Source organism: Talpa europaea (assembly GCF_964194135.1).
Source record: "Talpa europaea genome assembly, chromosome: 3".
Classification (NCBI taxonomy): Eukaryota; Metazoa; Chordata; class Mammalia; order Eulipotyphla; family Talpidae; genus Talpa; species Talpa europaea.
Window position 1 is genome coordinate 13,075,920 of NC_140069.1, and position 22,796 is coordinate 13,098,715.

Here is a 22,796-nt window from a genome sequence, read left to right on the forward strand (position 1 = left end):
GATCAAGAAGATGTGGTCTATATACACAATGGAATATTATTCAGCAATCAAAAAAGATAAACTCATGCCATTTGCAGCAACATGGATGGAGCTAGCAGGAATTATGCTCAGTGAAATAAGCCAGAAAAAAGAAAAATATCAGATGGTTTCACTTATAACAGGAATATGGGGGAACCAAACAAGACATCAGTGTAAAAAAAAATAGTAACAGTACAAAACACAACAAAGCAAAAACAGACAATTATAAATCAGAGACATCCTGCAGGGGAGGAGGAGGGAGAGGGATCAGAGGGACGGAGGGATGAGCACAGAGGACTGTGGTGATGGTGCACGGGTGCCTTGGGGAAGGAAATTCTATAGGGACTCAATCTGAGGGGGTGGGGGGAAGCAAATACTGTTTAAAAATAAAATAAAATAATAAAAAAATCAAAACAAAAATATCACTTTTCTTAATAATTTCCAATAAACAATATCACAGTCTTTATTATCGAGGATAAATCCCACTTCATCTACAAATCAACTGGACAATTCTAATCCAACCAAGTTTCTGTTTTCTTATCTTCTCAATGATGTATCTATAGACTGCACAGCTATTTTGGCTTATAACATGTATTTTCTGTATATTTATCTTTTAACACCTTTCATAAACTTCTAAAGAAAAAACATGAGGTTTAGCAGCCACTAGGATTATATATAGGGCTGGGATGGAGTAATGGTGAATAAGGCATAGTTTCTGTACAGCTACAGTTTGACAGGTAACATATATGCAAGGTACTATAACCATGCATTTCCTACAGGGTCTACTGTGGCCATTTCATATATAAGATGTTCAAAACCCACTTGTTGAATAAATGAGTGAAAAAATAAATAAGCAAATCAAACTTGAATATATAGTGCTCCCAAATTATAATCCAACAAGCTTCCCATGTGGGCATTGTTTTCTGGAAGTAAAAATGATTCTGAAAAATAATAACCATCATGGTAACGTAAATGTGCCTATGAGTTTACCGTTAACAAAAGCTTTTCTCCTACATTCTCTCATTTCTTTTTCATCTCAACCTATTGAGACAGAAAGTACAAGTTTTATTACTAGCTTTATATTATAGATGAGCAAATTATACTTCAGCAAGCTTAATTAGTGTAGTTAATCATAGTCAGATCTTAAAACTGAATTAAAAATTTTGCTGATGTAAGGTTGACCCTGAAAAGCACCATTCAGCAGTACCCCAAGAGTGGGGTACAGGTGAAACTCAAGAGACAAAGTTCAGGACTCACTAAGTGAGGTATCCTTTCAAGCTACTTAACCAGGTTGATCCCATTTTCTCATTTAACTGATCACTTCCAATTCATAGGAGTTTTATAAACATTAAAAGAGCTGTGGGGCACTTTTTGAAATTTTATGTGAGATTTTGGTTAAGCTCCAAACCAAGATGGATACCTTCATTTTTTAATACATACTTATATCTAATGAATGAATGAATACATACTGGTGTCTACTAAATAATCGGAGGCAGAACAAGCTGGTCGCCTAACCACTGAGATTGCTCTGCTGATATTTGCATTCAGTTGTGCCACTTAACAACTATGTGACTGTGGATGCTGTTCAACCTGCCTGTGCCTCAATGGTTTCAGTTATTATATATTACATATTTATTACATAGCCATTAAAATGCCATCTATTGCACAGCATATGTGAGAAGAATGATGGGTACTTACATATGTAAAGATAATGTCTGATAGATAAGTATTTACCAATTTGATGGCCAATATTGCATTTGCTCTGGCTTATAAATCAGAAGCTGGAACTCCTCTGAAGTGTAATTTTAAACTAATATTGGATAAGAATATATTGAGCACCTATTGCATGCCATTTACTTCCCTAGGTAAAAGAGGTTCATTCTTGAATAAGAAAAGACTCAACTAATCTTTTACTTCCCTACTCTAGAAGTAAGGGGAAAGGGAAGTTTCTAGTCTTAGGATTTCAAAGACAAGCTTCGTCACTATAGGTAGAAACAGGGGAGCTCCTTGTTGACTGTGGAGAGCTGTGATTGACCTCTGGAAACTCAACAGCGGGGCCAGGACTCAACCGTGACAGTTCATATAGGTTAGGAGTTCACGGCGCCTTAATTGATCCCAGACTCCCCCTGTAGACAGCCGTCGTTGGTGGCACGCTCACCAGGCAGGCTCTAGGTGTCACATCAGATAACAATGACTTCATTTTCCCCGTGGGTGTGCTCAAGAAACTGTAGTCAGTCAGACTAGTCATAGTTTTCCCGGAAAAAAGTTTCTCCTCATTTATCAAATGACAAATCTAACACATCCACATGTGCTAACTTGTTTGTCCCAAGGTGGTAGATTCAGAAGCTCTGTACTAGTTACTGGTCTTTTAAAAAGGCAGAAAATTCTATCTGGAGGTTGGAGAGAGTTCAGAGTGTTATTAAAATGTACATCAATGGCCTAGAAAAATCTCTCTGCTCTGTCTCAGGAGGTTATTGACCTCTGAGTATATACCTCAGCATCAAGGTATATAAAAGACATTGAATATATTTTCCTAATTCAACTTTTTATTTTGAGAAAACTGTAAAATCACATGCAGTATATAAAATAAGAGAGCACCAAGTACCCTTTACCCAGTTTCCCCCAATGATGACTCTGTCAAAATCTATAGCACAATATTACAATCCAATAATTGACAGTGATACAAATCCATCAATTTTATTCAGGTTGTTTTAAGTTCACTGTGTTTGTGTGTGTGTGTGTGTGAGTGAGTGAGAGAGAGAAAGAGAGAGAGAGAGAGATGTATGCAATTTTATCATAGATACAGGTTTATGTAACCACCACCATGGTCAAGAAAGAGAATAACACCATCAGCATCACCATGAGGACTACATCATATTGACCTTTTGGAACTATCCATACATCCCAACCCCACCACCATCCAGCACTAACCCTGGCAACAACTGAACTATTCTCCACCTCTAGAATTGTGTCACTTGAAGCATGTTATATAAAGGTAGTAATATGTTACTTCAAATGGACTGAATGTAAAAAGAAGTGTCAACCATAATTACTAACACTATAATTATGTTATTTTTCTAGACAATCATTATTTTCTGTAAGCAGTAGAGTAATGATTTATTTGGTAAACCCACAAAAAGGGAAATGGTATTAAATAGTAACTGGGGAGAAGTTGGATTTTCAGACAGATTTTCCTGTGGGAAAAGGGCTTATTTCAACAAAACACTGCTAAGGAGAAGACTGGAATCTATAAAACTGAGCTGTTTACCCTTTCTAGAAGTTTTTTTTTTTTTATTAGCCTTATAAAAATAACCCAGTGTTTTTTCCCAAAGAGATATACGATTATCTAAAGTGTGATATCTAATATACTTTGACAAAGTTGCATCTTTTTAAGAAGATTAAATGGAGCAAAATCTTTTCACAGTAGTTCTGAGATGAATCTCCCTGAGAAAGAAGATTAACACAATTGTTCTGATAATACAGCCAATTAAGTTAATCAAAAGGAATGGTTATTATAATCATCATTGCACATTATATTTTTAGTATGATATGCTGAGTACTGCTAAGCATGTTATAAAAACTATTTTACTTAATTCTTACAGCACATTTCATGATTATTTCTTTTATTATTTTCCTTATGAGAATATCGAGTGTTGGAAAAATTAGATAGCTCCTCAAAGCCCCTTACCTAGTGAATGACACAGTTGGCCCTTAAATCAAGTCTGTCCAATGTCCATATTCTTCTTTTGAATAGGAAGTACTTTACTCTATTTCATTGTTGTTTTTAATACATTACAAGGAGCCAGTTCCTCCCCTTCTCTTTAAGCCTTGCCTGCACAAATACTAAATTTCCCCTTTCACCAAGACAGCACAAGGGGCACAGTTTTACTTTCTTGGGGAAAGATTTTTTTTTAACTTTGACACACATTCAGATTATAAAATATGGACATGAATTTTTATTTTACCCAAGCATGCAGGACGTCAGATACCTTGTAGCTTATAGTCTCCAAAGAGCTTTTTAAATCTACATTTCAATTTGTCATGTTTCATGGAACAGCACAAGGTCTACTCTAAAGAAATCTTAGAACTATTCCAACTGTGGAATGGGAGGATTTGCATTTGAATTTCAGACCCTTTGAGGGTCCAGTATCTTTGAGGTCCAGTATCTTCATTTGTAAGAGAGATGCCCATACTTTACAATGTTTTCACAGGAATACATCAGAAGTGATACTAGCATAGTGCCGGGCACCAGTAGGCACTGCTTAGAGCATTCAGATGTATTCAAGTCCAGCTGATTGGATCTGTTGAAAAACATATCTTATGTATGACACATTCCTCTCTAGAGCTTCTTTTCTATTAGCAGTTCCCTTTATTTCTCCTGAGGAAAAGTAAGTTGTAATAGTCCTACATGCTTTTGATACCCTTACCTGTTGTCTTACAGGTGTTGTTGAGTATATGAGTCTTCTGAGAGACACAACATTGCACACGGTTCTCTCCGTTCATTTCCACGTTGGGTTGCATCTAGAATTATGCCTTAATGGGTTCCCAGCATGTGGTTTGAAAGTTGTCCTTTGGGTTGGCCACAAGCTGATTTTCTCATTCTGTGGTTTGCTGTGGTTGATTGTGTGCCATCCCACTCCTGGGAAAACAATGTCAAAACTTTTTACTTTATAGTAAATTTCTGAAATCAGTTCCTCAGTCTCACTTTTCTATCTTATTCTCCCAAAGTGACCCTAAGATTCTACAAGAATAATTATTTTTGTGTAGGTAGTATATTTTTCTCAGTTTCCTATGAAGGAATGGTTAAAACGGGTATTTGTATTTGTTTTTATCATGGCTTCACTTAGCTTTTAATTATTTTCTCTTTTATAAAATCCTATCATCATTGTGCAAGAACTTTAAATTTGTGGTTTCACCTGTCAACTTTACCGAATCACAGCTTGCTTAGATAATGGGTCAAATATTAGTCTGGATCTTTCTTTTTGTGAATATGAGATAAACAATTGAATCTGCAGACTGAATAGAGCAGACTGCTGTCCTACTGGGTGTGGGGATCATCTAATCAGTTGAAAGACTGCATAGAACAAAATAGAAAATTTGGGTGTTTTTTTTTTCAGTTGTGTAGCCTTTATTAGTAACTAAAATAGAAGGTATTTGTTATACAACATACATAGTAATTGACTATAACTGGAAGTTTATTAGATTGTAGATCATTTATAAATGCAATTTACTTATTCAGAAGCATCCACCCTTTTGTGTTTGCTTGAATAGAATTTGCAGAACTAGTCTGAAAATGGAATATATGTGCACAAGTATAAGGATTTAATTGAGGAAAAGTTTAAGCTATGGTAAATGCTTTACAAGTTTCTTTCAAAAACCTATGCCACACTAGGCTTTTATATAGTCAAATATTTTTATCAAAATATTTTGATACCAGCCTTCTTTCCTTCATCCTAAACTTAAAAGCATTTTTTGATAACTTGAATTTACAGGACTACACCTACCAAAAGAAGAAAAGAAAAGTTCTACATTAGTTTGAGGTTTCAGAATTCCTGCAAACCATGACCAGTATCTTGGTGAGGGCTAGCCCAGATCTCGGGGGCAGAGTGTGAGCATATGGAGGTGGCATCCCTGAGGACAGAGCCTCAGAGGACCATGAGTATTCCAGCTGCATAAGATTTGAAGTAAAGCATCAGTTCTTCCTTGCTCTAGAGCCTGCCAGCCTTGGAACTGGTCCTCAGACTGGCATAGGATGGAATATACATCACTGACATTCCTGGGGCTCCTACTGGCCAACTCGCCCTGCAAATTTTGGGACATATTAATCACAGCAGTTGCATAAGTCAATGCCTTATAACTCTTTATCTATGTGTGTGTCTGCGTGTGTATATATACACATATACATATCCCCTTGGTTCTGTTTTTCTGGAGAACTCTGAGTAATACAGATAATTATCTCATTTAATTCCCTGAGCTAGATATTCCGGGACTTTTCTTGACTTTGCTGGGAATTGTCTGACTTCAGTGTCCATGCCTTTTGTATAAAGACAGATAAATAGGCAGAGGTCATTACAAGCATCTTTAATTCCACAGCAACAAGCTATGTGAATTCTCTGCATTCACACACAACCTATCAAGGAAAGGCATACATTTTCTAAGGTATGGAAGACCTGGATTCAGCAACAAAAGCTCTGATGTCAACTCTGGGCATTTATTTGTTGCTTCATGTATCACAGTACCTGCACCATATTATGCAAGTCAACAAGACAAACTTCATTTATCATAATGGTGTGATTATTTAATATTTATAATGATTTTAATTACATTAAAATATACTGTTTTTATTTTTTATAGTGTTTAGATTCTCAGATATCTGCAATTCCATCCTTTCTCTCTTTTCCTGGAAAAATATTATTTGTCTTTTAAAACATTCAACACACAGTTCAAGATGCATTTTTATACCAGCTAAATCTAGGATCTGTTCACTTTAACACTTTTATCAGCAATTTATCACAATGGTTATAATTATCTCCCTTCTCCCAATTTGATCATGAAGTACTTGAAAGCAAACACTCTGTTTTATTTTTTTTTCCTTTTTCATTTCTTCCCCTTTTTCATTTTTAATATTTTATTTTATATAATTCTTACATCATTTTTCATTTTTGCACAATGTTTGCATTTTTATTTTGGTTATATTCCCCATACAATTGCACACCCCCTTATTTTGACCCTAGTCCTTCCTCTCCCTGCCCCTTCCCCCACCCACCTCCATAGTGTGTCTCTAGAGGGTTTATATTTGCTTGTTGATTTTGATTTTTACTTTGTATTAATTAGTCTTTTTCCTGGCCCCTTATTTAGGTTTTCTAAATTCCTGCTATGAGTGAGACCATCCGGTATTTTTCTTTTTCTTTCTGACTTATTTCGCTGAGCATGATCCATCCATTCTAGCTCCATCCATGGTGCTGCAAACTGCATGCGTTTATCATTTTTGATTGCTGAGTAATATTCCATTGTGTATATGTACCACATCTTCTTGATCCAGTAATCTATTTTTGGGCATTTGGGAAAAACACTCTGTTTTATTGACTTTTCTGGCCAGTATTTCAGGGTTTAATATAATGTTGGTCACATGGTGGATTGCTAAGTTAGCGAGTAAAGAAATATTTTCCTTTCAGCAGGCTGTTTTTGAGTATACAGGTTGTGCAGAGTAATTTTAGGTTCTAGCAATGGATTAAGAGCTGTACATACACATAGAAACAGTATGGGGGGGCTTTGTTAAGTGGCATATATTTGATTGGGAAATAGTTTAGTTCAGAATAAATAAAACCAAGTTGTTTTAAGTTCACGATAACTTAAAACATTAAGCATTCACCAAATCCAACAATTTTTGCCAATTTAAAATGTCTCCTTCGAAACTGTTAAAAGACATTCTAAGTACTCTTAGCTGTGTTAGTAAAATATACAGATCACTATAAATAAATTGTTAATACATCAACTTTCCTGGATCTATAAAATGATAACACCCATCAGGTTGAGCTTATTTGGTTCAGGTCAGAACATTTAAAGGAAGACATTTCATTGCATTATAGCTGAGAAAACAAAAGCAGAACTTTTGGACAAAGAGATCCAAAGCAGTGGTGCCTCAGGAGGGAGAAAGCAGGAGTAAGGTAAAGATAACATTTCTGAAAAATGAAAGGAAAGAAAAAGTAAGACAACTTGCCAGGGAAGTGAAAATCAAAAACAGGCATAGTTGTTTTTTTTTTTTAATAGAGATCGAGATTTCAGGAAAAGAGAGGAAGCTGCAATAAATCAACCAACAACCTTATTTTGTTGGAAGTGGAGAGAAACCCCTTTAAACTTCTCAAAAACTGCTTCAGGAAGAGAAGAAGCTTCCTGCAAACTTTACTTGAATTACAAACCTTTGAAAGACAGCTGGCAATGAAGACAAATGGTGCGGATATTTAAAAGAAGGAAAAAGTATCTGTTATTAAAAACTTTCTTAACATAACGAGCAATATATCTTGGACCAGAAGTAGCCCAAGTATCACTATTTGCTGTGTAAATAGCTAAATGGTTTTAGATAACTTAGGATATTAAGAATAAGCCCAATATGGGAATAAACACATTTGAATGTATTTAAAGCATACATTGAGAAGAGGTTGTCTATCCCTTCACCATCCAGTCATCTAATAACTCCTCCCAAAATGAACTCAACAAATTAGACCAATACCATTTAAGAAGTAGAAATTGTGGGCCTCCCCAGTGGCGCAGCGGTTGAGCGCTGGGTTGCGAAGCTGCCCGCAGCCTCTGCGGCGCCGGTTCGATCCCCGGCTGCTCCCCGGCCACCGGAGGAGGGTCCCACATGGCGCGCAGACCTCTCCTGCCGCCCGCTGCTCCCCTCAGCAGTGTGCTTCGGTCCTTCTGCCTGCTCTGCTCCCCGCTCTGGCTCTGGTGAATTCTCTCACCCTCCCGCACTTCTGACTGTACCCAGTGCATGTATAAACAAAACAAACAAACAAACCAGCAAACAAATAAATAAAGCATGCCTCTTTAAAAAAAAAAAAAAAGAAGTAGAAATTGCAAATTTCTTAGCATATATGTTTATATCTACCTCTCTATATAATGTATAATATATAGGTATATTATAAATATATTGATATTGCTATATTTGTACCTATTCATTTATTCAATACCAATCTGATATGTGTACACTCACTGCTAAGGCCCTTGGGGCATTAAGGTATATAATAGTATCCTTACCCATATGAAGAATAGCTTTTAGGGAAGGACATAGGCATATCCAAAGATTTATTTTATTTTTATTTTTTTTAAAGATTTATTTATTTATTTATACAAGCACTGGGAACAGTCAGAAGCGCGGAAGGGTGAGAGAATTCACCAGAGCCAGAGCGGGAAACAGGACAGGCAGACTGACGATACACTGCTGAGGGGAGCAGCGGGTGGCAGGAGAGGTCTGCGCACCATGTGGGACCCTCACCCGGTGGCCAGGGATCCAACTGACGCTGCAGAGGCTTGCGGGCAGCTTCGCAACCCAGCACTCAACCACTGCGCCACCAGGGAGGCCCTAGAGAGATTTTTTTTTAATAAAACAATGATTGCTAAAAACAGAGGAGGGAAAAGTAATTGCATCTGCAGGAACAAGGAAGAAGGTGTACTCCTGGATTTCTGTTCAAGCTGTGTCTTAACATGGTACCTGCCATATAATTAAAGAATTGCCTTGTCCATAACCTTACCAGTCAACTCATTCTAGCACACATACAAGGAAAACCAACTAAATTATTGGAGACGCAAGATGTATTTACTAGAACTTAACATCAGCATTGTATTTCCTTATACATAAGTACTTTTTCTCTTTTCTCAATTTGCCTTGCATAGATCATAGAGCTTTACTGGCAGGTGACTGTCCAGCAAGACACTCCATTCCTCAGGCCCCTTTGCAGCTTAATGGAGTCCTTTAAGTTGTTCTTCCAACTTCCATGTTATTTGTTTCAAGCATCTTGTTTGCCTTCCACTTGTCCTCTTCTTGGGCTTCTCATGGGCAGAAACCTGATATGGGTCCAGCTTTGGCCTGGTTTTCCAGTGGTGTGGAGCCCAGGGGTTCAGCCTGGGCCATTCATTTATACTCTAGTCCATAAGAGAGAGAGAGAAGTAAGTTTCTGTCTTTTGTAAGTCGCTGTGTCTTGGATTTGTTTGGCAGAGGAATAGAACATGTCCTGATTAGCACAGACATCACTTTTCCCACTTGTCAGAAATTAAAACTGAGCTCAAAAGGCAAGAATATATACTTAAGTTACAGAAAACACTCAATTCTAAAATTGATCCAATGCTTATCTACATAAATTTTCCTTTAGCCCATTTCCTTAAATTTATTTTAACAGGAGAGGATGTCTTACAATTTTAGACTCAACCTTGACATTCTAATATCAATTCTCAGGATGTAATGACATTATTTTGCGCCATCTATGTGTTGGAGGTTGGGCAAACTACTGGGTATTTCATTCCATTTAATCTTCAGAAAAAATGAATGAGCTAGCTATTATTTGCATTTTATACTAAAATAATGTAAGGCTAGAGTAGCTTGTGAGGTCAGGCCAGGTAACAAAGTGGTTTTCTGTTAGGTCCTTCTGGTTTGTACACCTGCAGTGGACTGTGCCACACCACTCACTAGCGAACGGCAAGGCTCAAATCCTCATCTATGAACTAGCAACAGTATTTACCTACTTCTAAGGTTGCTATGAGTACCTGATAAGCCTACATATGATGCCATTTGAGAGCTCGACCCATAGTAAATGCACAATAATCATGGATACCTTTGTTCTTCCCCTTGAGGGTCTGAGAGCTCTTAGCGTTAAGGTGTTCGATCCCTTTCCCCTTTGTATACTCTGATATCCTGCAACATGTCCAACAAGAAGTAGGTGATTAATAATATTAGAATAAATCAGGAGAATAAGAAACCAGGTATGGAAACTGACATTTTTTACAAAGCAACAAAAATAAGGGTCAATGCAGTCAATTGTATTGATCCTCACATAGTCTAGAAAATGTAGTACTTACTTGCCATACATTTTCTTCTTTACTCCTATGAGACTGGTTTCATTCCTATACCTACTTTCCATAGTAAATCTCTGGCACTGGCCCCCAGAGAGGTTAAGTAACTCATATACTATCACATAGATGTTAAGATATATAGTTTCCACTTGAACTAAGTTTTGTATTTGCCAGCATCCCCAGGCCAACCAGCTGAAATCAAGAAGTCGGATGCCAGCCTTAGCTCACAGCACTGTTGACGGGCTCCAGAACCCATGCCCAAAGCTCTGATCTGCATTGCTCGGTATTGGAGGTGATGGTTTATCAACTCCAGGCTCTTCCCAGCTTGACCTCTCCATGTCCTGCAGTAGCCAGGTGGGCTGTAGCTCTGGCTTCTCCCATCCCAGGAGAGCTCCTGGGTGGCCTGTGGGCTTTGCACAGCTGCTTCTGTGTCGCTGTCCAAGCAGCTGGGCACGTGAGCAGCTCCAGCAGCCTGGAGCTGGATTGTGTAAACTGCTGTGTGCTTCTGGCAGCTCTGGGACTGGCTGGGTCCCTTCAGGAAATGAAGGGAAAGCTCCAAGTGAGCTTGACAAGGGCTGTTCTGGGGCAGGAAGCAACAGACACTTGACCTCATTGAATTTCCAGTGCAGTCTCTTTCAAAGGCCCATGCTACATCTTAATCTACAAATGCACGCTTTGCCTACCTCTGTGTTTCTTACACAATATATGTTCAACGAAATACTGTGGAGTGAATGAATGATTAGATGAAAGAGATGCCATTCTCTTTGCTATTGGTCGGGGCAATAATCAAGCTGGAGATTTATTTTGAGGTCCCGTACCAAACCAAACCCCTTACTGCCAATGGCTTTTAGCCTCCGGGCTCCCCCACGGTTGTCCCTCCTGCCTCACCCTCTCTGCCCCCAGTTCACTCTCTTAACATTTCCCCCCATTGTCTTCACCTCACCCCATAAAAAGTACTTCTTTTTGATCTATTGTTTCAAGACCATGTTAGGAAACAGCTATTTAAATGATTAGATGAAATGTAATTGTTATGTTTCAGTGCTAACTCTCCCAGAAAACATGCATCAATCTTAACAGTCTTACAGATAATTTCTTATTTCTGTTTATTCTGGGTACTATGGTCAGCCAATAGAAACATATATTGCAAATGTCACTTCTTAAATAATCTACTACTGGGGCCTCCCTGGTGGCACAGGGGTTAAGACACAACCTATGAAGCTATCCACAGCCACTGCAGCATGAGTTCAATCCCGGCCAGGGAGCTGACACACATGGTGCTGCAGACCTCTCCTGACTCGCCCGCTGCTGCCCTCAGCAATGTATTTCAGTCAGTCTGCCTGTTCTGTTCCCTGCACTGCCTCTGGTGAATCCTCTTACCCCTCACCCTCTGGCCTAAGCATAAATAAATAAATCTTTAAAAATAATAATAATAATCTACTACTTATCTCTTTTTCCTATATTTAAGATTGCCTCTGCTTAATAAAAAAAAGAACAATTATGAACAACAACACCTATAATCTGACGAATAAAAGTGCACGTGTATATATGTCACATACATATGCCTACAGAGACCTCCAAGTCCTTTGTATATTCCCAAGGTATAGTTTCCTCCAAAACTATGAAATTATACAATGTCAAAAGTGATGGCACCAAAAGTCCCAGCCTGTATTTTAATTTTTTTCCTTAATTTATAGTGAAACACCTATCAAGAAACTTTTTTGCACGATGAAAAGAAATTTGGAATGGCATTCCAGAATTAAGTTTCCAAGAGAAGTAGCTGCAAAAGTATTTTAATCTAAGTATGTTTACAAATCCATAATTTCACAGGAAAATTGAGTACTGAATTTGTTAGAATAGTAGAATTAAGAATGATTTCCTTAGTTTCCAGCATACATTGCTATTATAAAAGTGACACTGTTTTACACAGCAAAAAAAAAAAAAAAAAGAAATCTTAGACTCTGAAAAATATGGTGATTACCAGAGGGAATGATGGGTATCAGTGGATAAAGGAGGTCAATTTGATAGCTTGATGGCAGAATGGTAGTTGGGTGAAACATACACTCATATTCAGGTGTAAAGAGGTCTCCCGAAATTATACAGTTCTAGAAAAACATGCTAAATCAATAAAATTTAATTTTGAAATAGCAATACTGTTTTCACATTTCTTTTTTTATTTAAATTTTATTTTTATATTCCCCATACAATTACAACCCCTTTATTTTGACCCCAATCCCTCCTTTCCCTGCCCCCCACGCCCCATAGAGTGTCTCTGGTTCATAGTTGTTTGTTGATTTTGATATTTTCTTTCTTATAGTTACTCTTTTTCCTGGTCCCTTATTTAGGTTTTCTAAATTCCTGCTATGAGTGAGACCATCCAGTATTTTTCTTTTTCTTTCTGGCTTATTTCGCTGAGCATGATCCCTTCCAGCTCCATCCATGTTGCTGCAAATTGCATGTGTTTATCTTTTTTGAATGCTGAGCAATATTCCAAGGTGTATATGTACCACATCTTCTTGATCCAGTCATCTATTTTGGGGCATTTGGGTTGTTTCCAAAGCTTAGCTATTGTAAATAGAGTTTTTACATTTCTAACATTAGTGACATATAGAAAGTAAAGGGTAAAATTTCTACTCTTTTCTATTTTCTAGTCATAATCTTTTTTTAAAAAAAGATTTATTTATTTATACAAGCACTGGGTACGGTCAGAAGCACGGGAGAGTGAGAATTCACCAGAGCCAGAGCGGGGAGCAGAGCAGGCAGAAGGACCGAAGTACACTGCTGAGGGGAGCAGCAGGCGTGGCAGGAGAGGTCTGCGCATCATGTGGGACCCTCCTTCGGTGGCTTGAGAGCGAATCGAACCAGCGCTGCAGAGGCTGCGGGCAGCTTTGCAACCCAGTGCTCAACCGCTGTGCCACCAGGGAGGCCCTCTAGTCATAACCTTTAGTAACAGTTGATATACATTCCTTAAGCTCAGGCTTTATGCTGTTGGAGGAGGGAAAAATTTACTGATATTTATTGAGTACATGCTATATACCAGGCACGTTCTAGAGACTTAGAAAATAGAAGTCAGCAAAAGACAGTGATCCATCCTCTTATAAAGTTTACTTTCTTTAGAGAGAAACAAGCAATAAATAATAACCATAAGAAAGAGGTAATAAATACTATAAGGACATGCTAAAGGTTATGAAAAAATAGAATTGGGCTAGGAGACTGGAGAACAGTACTAGGAATGAAGCTAAAAAAGCAATCTGCAATTTGATAACATGGTGGTTGAGGTAGGTGTCATTGAGAAGATGACATTTGAGAAAAAAACTTTTTTTTTTTTAAAAGATTTATTTATTTATTTATACAAGCACTGGGTATAGTCAGAAGTGCGGGAGGGTGAGAGAATTCACCAGAGCCAGAGCGGGGAACACAGAACAAGGCAGACCGATGAAGTACACTGCTGAGGGGAATAGCGGGCGGCAGGAGAGGTCTGCGCGCCATGTGGGACCCTTGCCTGGTGGCCGAGGATCGAACCTGCGCTGCAGAGGCTGCGGGCAGCTTTGCAGCCCAGCGCTCAACCGCTGAGCCACCGGGGAGGCCTGTGAGAAAAAACTTAATGGAAGTGAGCTAGTCAGCTATGTGGATATCTAGAGGAATATTATATGTGTATATATCTATTTATATGCAAAAATTAGTAGTGGTAACTCACTCATAGCAGGAATCTAGAAAACTTAAATAAGGGACCAGGAAAATGAATAACTATAAGAAAGTGAAAATCAAAATCAACAAAAAACTATGAACCAGAGACACTTTTTGGGGTGTGGGGTGGCGGGAGGGGAGGGATTGGGGTCAGAATGGGGGGGTTGCAATTGTATGGGGAATATAAAAATAAAATTTATAATTTAAAAAAAAATCAACGAATAAAAATGAATTGGCACTGTGGTTGAAAAAAAAAATTAGTAGTGGTTGAGTAGGTTCAGCCCTATCTACCTATATTATCTTCAGTGTCCTTTCAAATTAACAAATTAAATGATGAACAAGAAGGGAAATTAACACCTACTGAGTATGTCTAATTTACCGTGCACTTTCACAGATTTCTATTAGTTGCTAGGGAAATGGATGATAGTAGTGACAATACAAATATATGTCCAAAAATTACCAGACAGGAGACAATTTAAAAACCTGACATTACCAAAGTGAAACACAAGGGACATCACTTTATATCTGAAACTGCCACAGCTTACTCCAGTCTTCACATAAGGCTATTAATTTCACATGTTCCCTTTCCTGGAAACCCAATGCCTCCAATTCTATGAAAGCTAGTACATGAAGCTTGTTTCACAATATCTGCCTAGTTGGCAGTTACAATGACAAAACATCTGTACATTGAGCTGAATGTTCCTTTCTTTCCATGTAGCTATTTATCCTTGACTCATGGACACTTATTTGGCTTTTCTGCAGAGCTCACTCAATTGTTGTGATCAACTATTTGCCCCAATATTATGACAAACCCCGAAAGTCCTAGATAACCACTAATTTTGCCATTTCAGGAAAACTTCTTTGCCAATGATAATCATGTTTAATTTGGTTGGTCATTGTTCTTTGAGGCTGTTATTTCCAATTCTATCACATAACTGTATCTTTGAGGGACATATCACTGTTAAAATTGCATTAGGGAGGTGAACATAATGGCAATGGTAACATACAGTGTAAATAAGAATAGAATAGGCTGCTGAATAAGTCAACATAGGATAATGTCGTCACAGACAATGTGCACATTCTTAAATATGACTCCAATATTCTTGGACAGTTCTCCCATCCAGAGATGTGTCTTTGCTGCCTCCTCTTAATAAGGACATGCTTGTGATAGCATAAAAAAATAGAGAAAGGCAGAAGAATGCTATGAGACTTCCCAGACTAACTCATAAAAGGAGGTTATTTAGATTCAGTCTGGTTCCCTGGGGATGCTTTGTTCTGTGGAAAGCAAGCAAACATGTATGAAATTTAGTTAGCTGGAGAGGCAATGTATCGATGGTCCCGTTGTCAGCAAAAGCTGAGTTGCCAGGGAAACTCAGTCAACCATGTGAGTGTGTTATTTTGAATGTCCAATTTGGTATATCTTTGGATAACTAAAGCCCCCACTGATATCTCATTGTAACTGTGTGAAAGACTATGAGGAAAAACTTCCCACCAAAGCCTTTCTCAAATATCTTACCCACAAGATCATTATTAGAATAAAATGTTTGTAGTTTTTATAGAAATAAGTTTTGGGGTAACTTCTAATACAGTGATTATAAAAGTAACAGTCCAGGAGATGTAAAGAAAAAAAAGAATCCGGAATTAGGAGATTAACAATTACTAAGATAAGGAGAGGACAGATGTATGAGGTGACTTTTGGTTACAAGATTTGGTAACAGGGCCTACCCTGGTGGCGCAGCGGGTTGAGTGCCGTGCTGTGAAGCTGGCTGCAGCCTCAGCAGTGTGGGTTCAATTCCCGGCACTGGCGAGAATCCCACATGGCTCAGCAGACCTCTCCTGCCTTGCCCGCTGCTCCCCTCAGCAGTGCATTTCTGTTGTCTGCCTATTCTGTTCCCCGCTCTGTCTCTGGTGAATCTTCTCGCCCTCCTGCACCTTTGGCCTGTACCCCAGCTCTTGTATAAAAATTAAAAATTAAAAAAAATATTTGGCGACAGATAAGATGTGGGAAACATGGCACAGAGAGAATCAAAGTTATTCTATTTCATGTCTACATGAAAACTGGGATTCTAGTTCCACTGAGCAAGAATATTTAATGGCTAGAATTGCTCTATTCAATTGCTAATTCACACAATCCATCATTTATTTAGCAAATGGTCACTGAGTGTGTGATATGTATTAATCAATGTGATACAAACTAGAAATACCAAAAAATAAAAAATAAAAAACATGATTCTTTTCCATAAAAAAAGCCCTCAGTCTAGGGCCTCTCTGGTGGCACAGGGGTTAAAGTCTCAGTGCTATCAAACTATTACCAGCCACTGAGGCATGAGTTCAAAACCTAGCCAGGGAGCTAAGCCATATATTGCACAGCAGACCTCTCCTGTCTGGCCCTCTGCTCCTCTCAGCTGTATATTTCGGTAAATATGTCTATTCTGTTCCCCACTCTGTCTCTGGTGAATATTCTCACCACCCACACCTCTGGCCTACACCCCAGTTCTTACATGCATAAATAAATAAAAATAAATCTTATTTAAAAAGAGCCCTCAGACTACAAGAAGAAACATGGGTTGCAAGCTTGTGTGTTAAATGACATGAAAGAGTGAGCCCAGGTGAAATCAAGACAGAAAAGATAAATAAAAGTCACCCAAGGGCCTCCCCTGGTGGCGCAGTAGTTGAGCGCTGGGCTGTGAAGCTGCCCGCAGCCTCTGCAGTGCCGGTTCCATCCCTGGCCGCCAGCGAGGGTCCCACATGGCATGACAGACCTCTCCTGCCATGCATGCTGCTCCCCTCAGCAGTGTATTTCATCAGTCTGCCTGTTTTGTTCCCTGCTCTGGCTCTGGAGAATTCTCTCACCCTCCTGCACTTCTGACCATACCCAGTGCTTGTATAAATAAATAAATAAATGTTTTTTTTAAAAGAAAAGTCACCCAAGATCTAGCCAGTGGTATCATTTCTGTGATTCTGACCCACTTCTTTTGTATCCATATTCCTTTAACTCTGGTACACATAATTCCAGTACCTTTGAGTATGCATCTCCATTTCCTGCTAAACAATCACCCCAGTAATCCACAGTTTATTCTTGAGGGCACTCTACCCACATGGTTCCTCTAGTCTCCACTGACTTCCCTCACCAGTCAAAATGAGTTTTTTCTTGTCTCCCTAATTTGTTTTTCTCATTTTGGCCTCCAAAACTTTGTTCTCTGCCTAGAGAGAATGTTCTTGAGTGTTCCTAGAATTTTCTCACCCCTTCTTTATTCTCTTCAAGGTCCAACTCAAGTCATATCTCCTTATTTTGGTTATTATGAATTCCCACAGCATTGTGTGACTGTATCATTTGTTGACAATGTATGCCTGCCTGTCTATAGGTACATCTCATCTTCCTAATTAAATGTCTTTATAGGATAAAGACCAGACCATCATTTAATGTTCTCATGCCCAGCACCTTGAATTGTACCCAAGAGCCTTATGATTAATAAATTACAGTGCTGACAACAACAGTGATAATGCTGATATTATAATATGTCCTCATATTTCAAATGCTGCCTGTTTGTTCCATATAGTTGAAGTTGATTTATTATTTCAAATCATATAGCTTCCTTCTTATGTGACTGACCATTTGGTATGGATGGTTTTCCCTGTGCTCTCTCCCTGTCCTATAACACTCTATTTGTTCTTTTCAGACACTGAAAAATGGTCTTATTGTTGCCTAGATTACAAGCCACCTGATTCTATAAATCTTGGCTATTAGAAAATAGGCACTATGATATCTGGTTTTAGTTCCCTAAACCTTAACTTTTTTATGGACAGCCCTGAAATGTACATAAAACTTCTAAGAAACAAATACTAATTTAGTTACAATTTTATGTCTAGCCAGATGAGAGAAAAAAGAGAAAAAAAAAGAGAGAGAGCTCAATCTTAGATTATTTCTTAGGGTGACAAATTTAACTATCTATGTGCTCCTTAACCATGTTGCTAAGTGCTAAGTTAGTATGTAGGAAAATAAGGTAGGTTGATAGAGAAACATGTATTTGCTCAAAGGTTGAGGAAATCCTGACAATCTATAGCAAAGACTAAAGGTCTAGTTATGAATGTGTTATTTGAACTTCCCCAGGGGAAACACAAAGTAATTGACCCTGATAAAGTTCATGCTGACCAAAATGTTGGTTTATTTTGCATGTGTCATCTTAAAAATCAAAACAAGAGACATGTTGCTTTCACGTCCCTAATATTTATTTGCCATATAAAGACAAACTGCCACACAACGACCCAGAATGTTACTGGACTTGACTTGAAATTTTATTTTTCACCAGTCCCAAGCTGGCTATGAAATGCTGGTGAAATAAAATACCAGGGTGTGGTCCCATTGCTGTTACGCTTCTTTTTTTTTTCTTTCTTCAGGATTCATCAGCAAGAGGGAGAGGACCCAATTCTAACACAATAGTAAGGAGACTTATATGCCCTGCTTCACTCTGCCTGCAATTCTACTGTGACCTGCCAGTGAATTCTCAGAGGAGGACTGAGGACTTTGAGGGTTTCTAGACTTTTCTTTCCATGCTAAGTGTTAACAATCTTACCATATCCCTGTTTCTGCTTCAGTCAGGGAGTGAACATTCACTTGGAGTAAATTAATACAATCCAGACGTCACCGTGATAGTGTCTCATCATGGAGAGGCAGCCCTCCCCGTTTGTCTGGGTTAGGTGGTTTCGCAACCGTAAGAGCATGGGGGAGGTGGGTGATACAGACCATTTTTCTGCCAAATATATTTGAATCCATTTCTTTGCTCTGTGTTTGGTGATTTGACTCTCTTATGCATGAACTGACAGTCAAAATGTGTCTCTTTTTTTCCCCAGAGAAGTAAAAAGAAGATTGATATCATGCAGAGGGAAAAAAAGCTTGTTAAGTATTTTTAAAATAAAAATCCTACGCAAATTCATTTCAAAGATTTCAAAATGGGTTTGGTTTCCCTGAATACAATAAACTTTATTTTGTTTAATGTACCTCTCAGATTCTGTTGGATTTAATGAGGATGTTCTAAGCTTATGTCTGCCAATAATTTTGTTGATTACCAGTAGAGCAGAAAAGTGAGGATGTTCAACAATTTATTTCTTAACCTTATTGGGAATCAAGTTGAATGGAATCTTTGCACCCTTTTCAACACTTCAATACAAAAAGTGTTTTCCTGAAACACAATGCCAAATCATTTAAAAAATGGAGGGATGAAGGCAGAGACAGGAAGCCAAGAATGAGATGGAAGGAGTCAAGATCTTTTCTTTATCTAATTTATTATCAGTATGAATGATTTTATATTTCAGCAAAAAATAAAATCAAAATAATAATTCCTTCCCTGGCGTGGAAGTGTCTGCAATGGTATATGGTAACCCACAGAGCTCTGAAATAATGAATACCTCAGGTCAGTAGGACAGAATGTAGGGCAAGATCAAGTTTACTGAAGACTGAATGGAGACCTGCCAATTTGATGTGTTAACATATATTTTCCCACAGTGAATATCCATGATTCATTCTTATTAAAACACTATCAATGCTAGGGACATTTAGGAAAGATGGTACTTTAGTCTCATCTACCATTTATTACCTCAACTAGATTAGTTGAGGTGAATGCTATCCATTCACATAGCATTCACATAGCACAGAGAAGGTAAAGAGCAGAACTGGAGGTTTACAGAAGAGATGCAACGGTCACTTATGGAAGAAAGAGACATGTGAACAGAGTGAACCCTGGAAGGAGACAGGGATTATGAATGTAGGGAAAGAGAAGGGGCAGCCCTTAATTACAGAAGAAATACAATGGCTCTGGGCCTCCCTGGTGGTGGAAGGGGTTACGACGCAACCTATGAAGCTATCCGCAGCCACTGCAGCATGAGTTCGATCCCCGGGCGGCCAGGGAGCTACCCACATGGTGCTGCAGACCTCTCCTGTCTTGCCTGCTGCTCCCCTCAGCAGTGCATTTCACTCAGTCTGCCTGTTCTGTTCCCCACTCTGTCTCTATTGAATCCTCTCATCCCCTACACTTCTAGCCTGTACCCCAGTTCTTGTATGCATGAATAAATAAATCTTAGACTGGCTCTAAGACATAAATTCGACTGAATGGAAACACAGATGTTGTTTCGTCTAATTGATTAATAGTTTTCCCACCACACCTAGACTTTTGGGAACCAGGATTAAAGGGTGGAGAGCAAGGAACACTATGTTCAGCAAGGACAATGGACTCTTTTTTTTTTAATGTGAATATTCACAGCAGAATTATTCATAAAAGAAAAAAAATGGAAACAACCCAAATATTCATCAACTGGTGAAAGAATTAGCAAAATGTAGTATTATCCATGCAATGGAATATTATTCAGTCCCTAAAAAGAGTGATTATTTATTTGGCTACAACAGATGAACCTTAAAAACATTATGCTAAATGAAAGTAGCCAGATACAAAAGGTTACATATTATATAATTCCATTTATATAAAATGTCCAAAATAGGCAAATCCAGAAACAGAATGTAGATTACTGATTTCCAGAGATATGGAAGAAGAGATGAAGATCTAGGTCAGCTAGACGGCCAATTAGTATGGAGTTTTTCCATATTGTGCTAGTGGAATAGTTCAAAAAAAAGTCTTGTTTCAGAAGATGGGAAACTTCTTTGTCAATTAAATTCATTTGAGCCTATTTTCTAGATCTAAATACCATGAGTATCTTGTGCTTTTCCAGGATTTAGACAACTGCCACATCATACCATTTCAATTACAGAAGCACAGTGGGCTAATCTGCAACAGACTAAGTTTTCTAACAGAGTCAGAAACAAGGTCTAGAGGAGTTTCTTCTGATGAGTGATTACAGGAATGCAGCAGATGCAAATTGAAAATCTGGAGTGTCCTAGAAAATGTGTGCCCAGTTTTCAGGAATTTCTTTGTGTTTCACACGGGCTTCTTAAAACTAGAAGCAATCTATTTACTAAAGTGCTTTCCCCAAAACTTGCTATTCCATAGCCTCCTAAGCAGAATGAGGCCTCCATGGATGCAGCATAAAAACAAAGAATTTAGCTTGAGACAGCATGAAGTTAGGAATAAGGGTTTCTATCAAAGAGCTGACTTAGATCTTTTAACTAGACATTTTGACAGAGAAATCAAAATCAAGTCAGATCTTGGTATAACCAACTCTACTGTATAAGTGAGACAACAGGGAGTAAAAGGATGACATTGCACAATAAATACAACTGGGAAGTGGCAAAGTCAGGGTGAAAATCCAGTTTTCTGACTCTTCGCCTAACATACTTTTCTTTGAAATATATAAATATATGTATAGATGTCCTATGTAAGTAAGTAATGTAAATTGAATATTTGACTTGTCTTGCTATAGAGAGAGTATGTTTGCTGAGTTAATCTTATATTCATGTTACGTAATTTGTTATTCTTGCTGCCTCTTAGTTGTTTCCTCGAAAAAAAATGACTAAGACATTCCAAGAAGTACCTAGGAGCTACATTTACCTAGACTTCCCTTGTCTCTAATCACTTTCTTGTGACATAAACCCAAACTTGTGACATCATTAAATGCAGTAATAGGAGAAAGGAGAGAAACAATATGATGAGGCTAAAATCTAAGAGAATAGAAATTCTGATCAGTTTGACATGTTTACTGCTCATCTCCTCCTGACTGTAGCATTTACTTTTTGCCCTTCATTAAGAATACAAGAACTAAAAGTAAAAAGGAAAACCCTCTTCAAGCTTTGTTCTTACATTCTAATCTGATAGTTCATGTTAAATCATTTTTTGGGGTCAATTATGGTAATATGATTCACTTCTGACTTATGTTAAGCTAGGGGATTACAGTTAAGGGAAAAAAGCCATTTCCTATGAAGAGGTCACAGTACATAAACCTTGAGAACAGATAAATAATTCAGTATAAGTTCTCTAGTAGAAGCCAACAAACAGCACAGAGACACCAGGCTTAGAATGGGGAACAAAGGCCAAATTCTGGAGATGTTTTTTCAAAGAAAAGCATTGTAAGCTTCTGGGAGCTCATCTTTAAAGCAATAGGAAGAAGAAATGTGTATGTATAAAGGGCCTCCCTGGTGGTGCAAGGGGTTAAAATGCAACCTATGAAGCTATCCACAGCCACTGCAGCATGCGTTTTATCTCTGGTCAAGGAGCTGACCCACATGGCGCAGCAGACCTCTCCTGACTTGCCTGCTGCTTCCCTCAGCAGTGTGTTTCAGTAGATCTGCCTGTTCTGTTCCCCACTCCGTCTCTGGTGAATTCTCTCGCCCTCCACACCTCTGGCCTGTACCCCAGTTCTTGTACACACAAAAAAAATAAATCTTTTTAAAAAAGAAATGTATACATATAAAGACACAGAAATGAAAAGAACACAGACTTTTGGGATCAAAATAGGTCGCCTCTTGAATAGGGTATAGATTTGAATAGAAAAGCAACAAGAAATAAGCGGAAGATGAGTGTACCCTATTCTTCATAGAAGAATGTATTGAAGGAGCAGATTTCAAGTAACAGAAATATTAA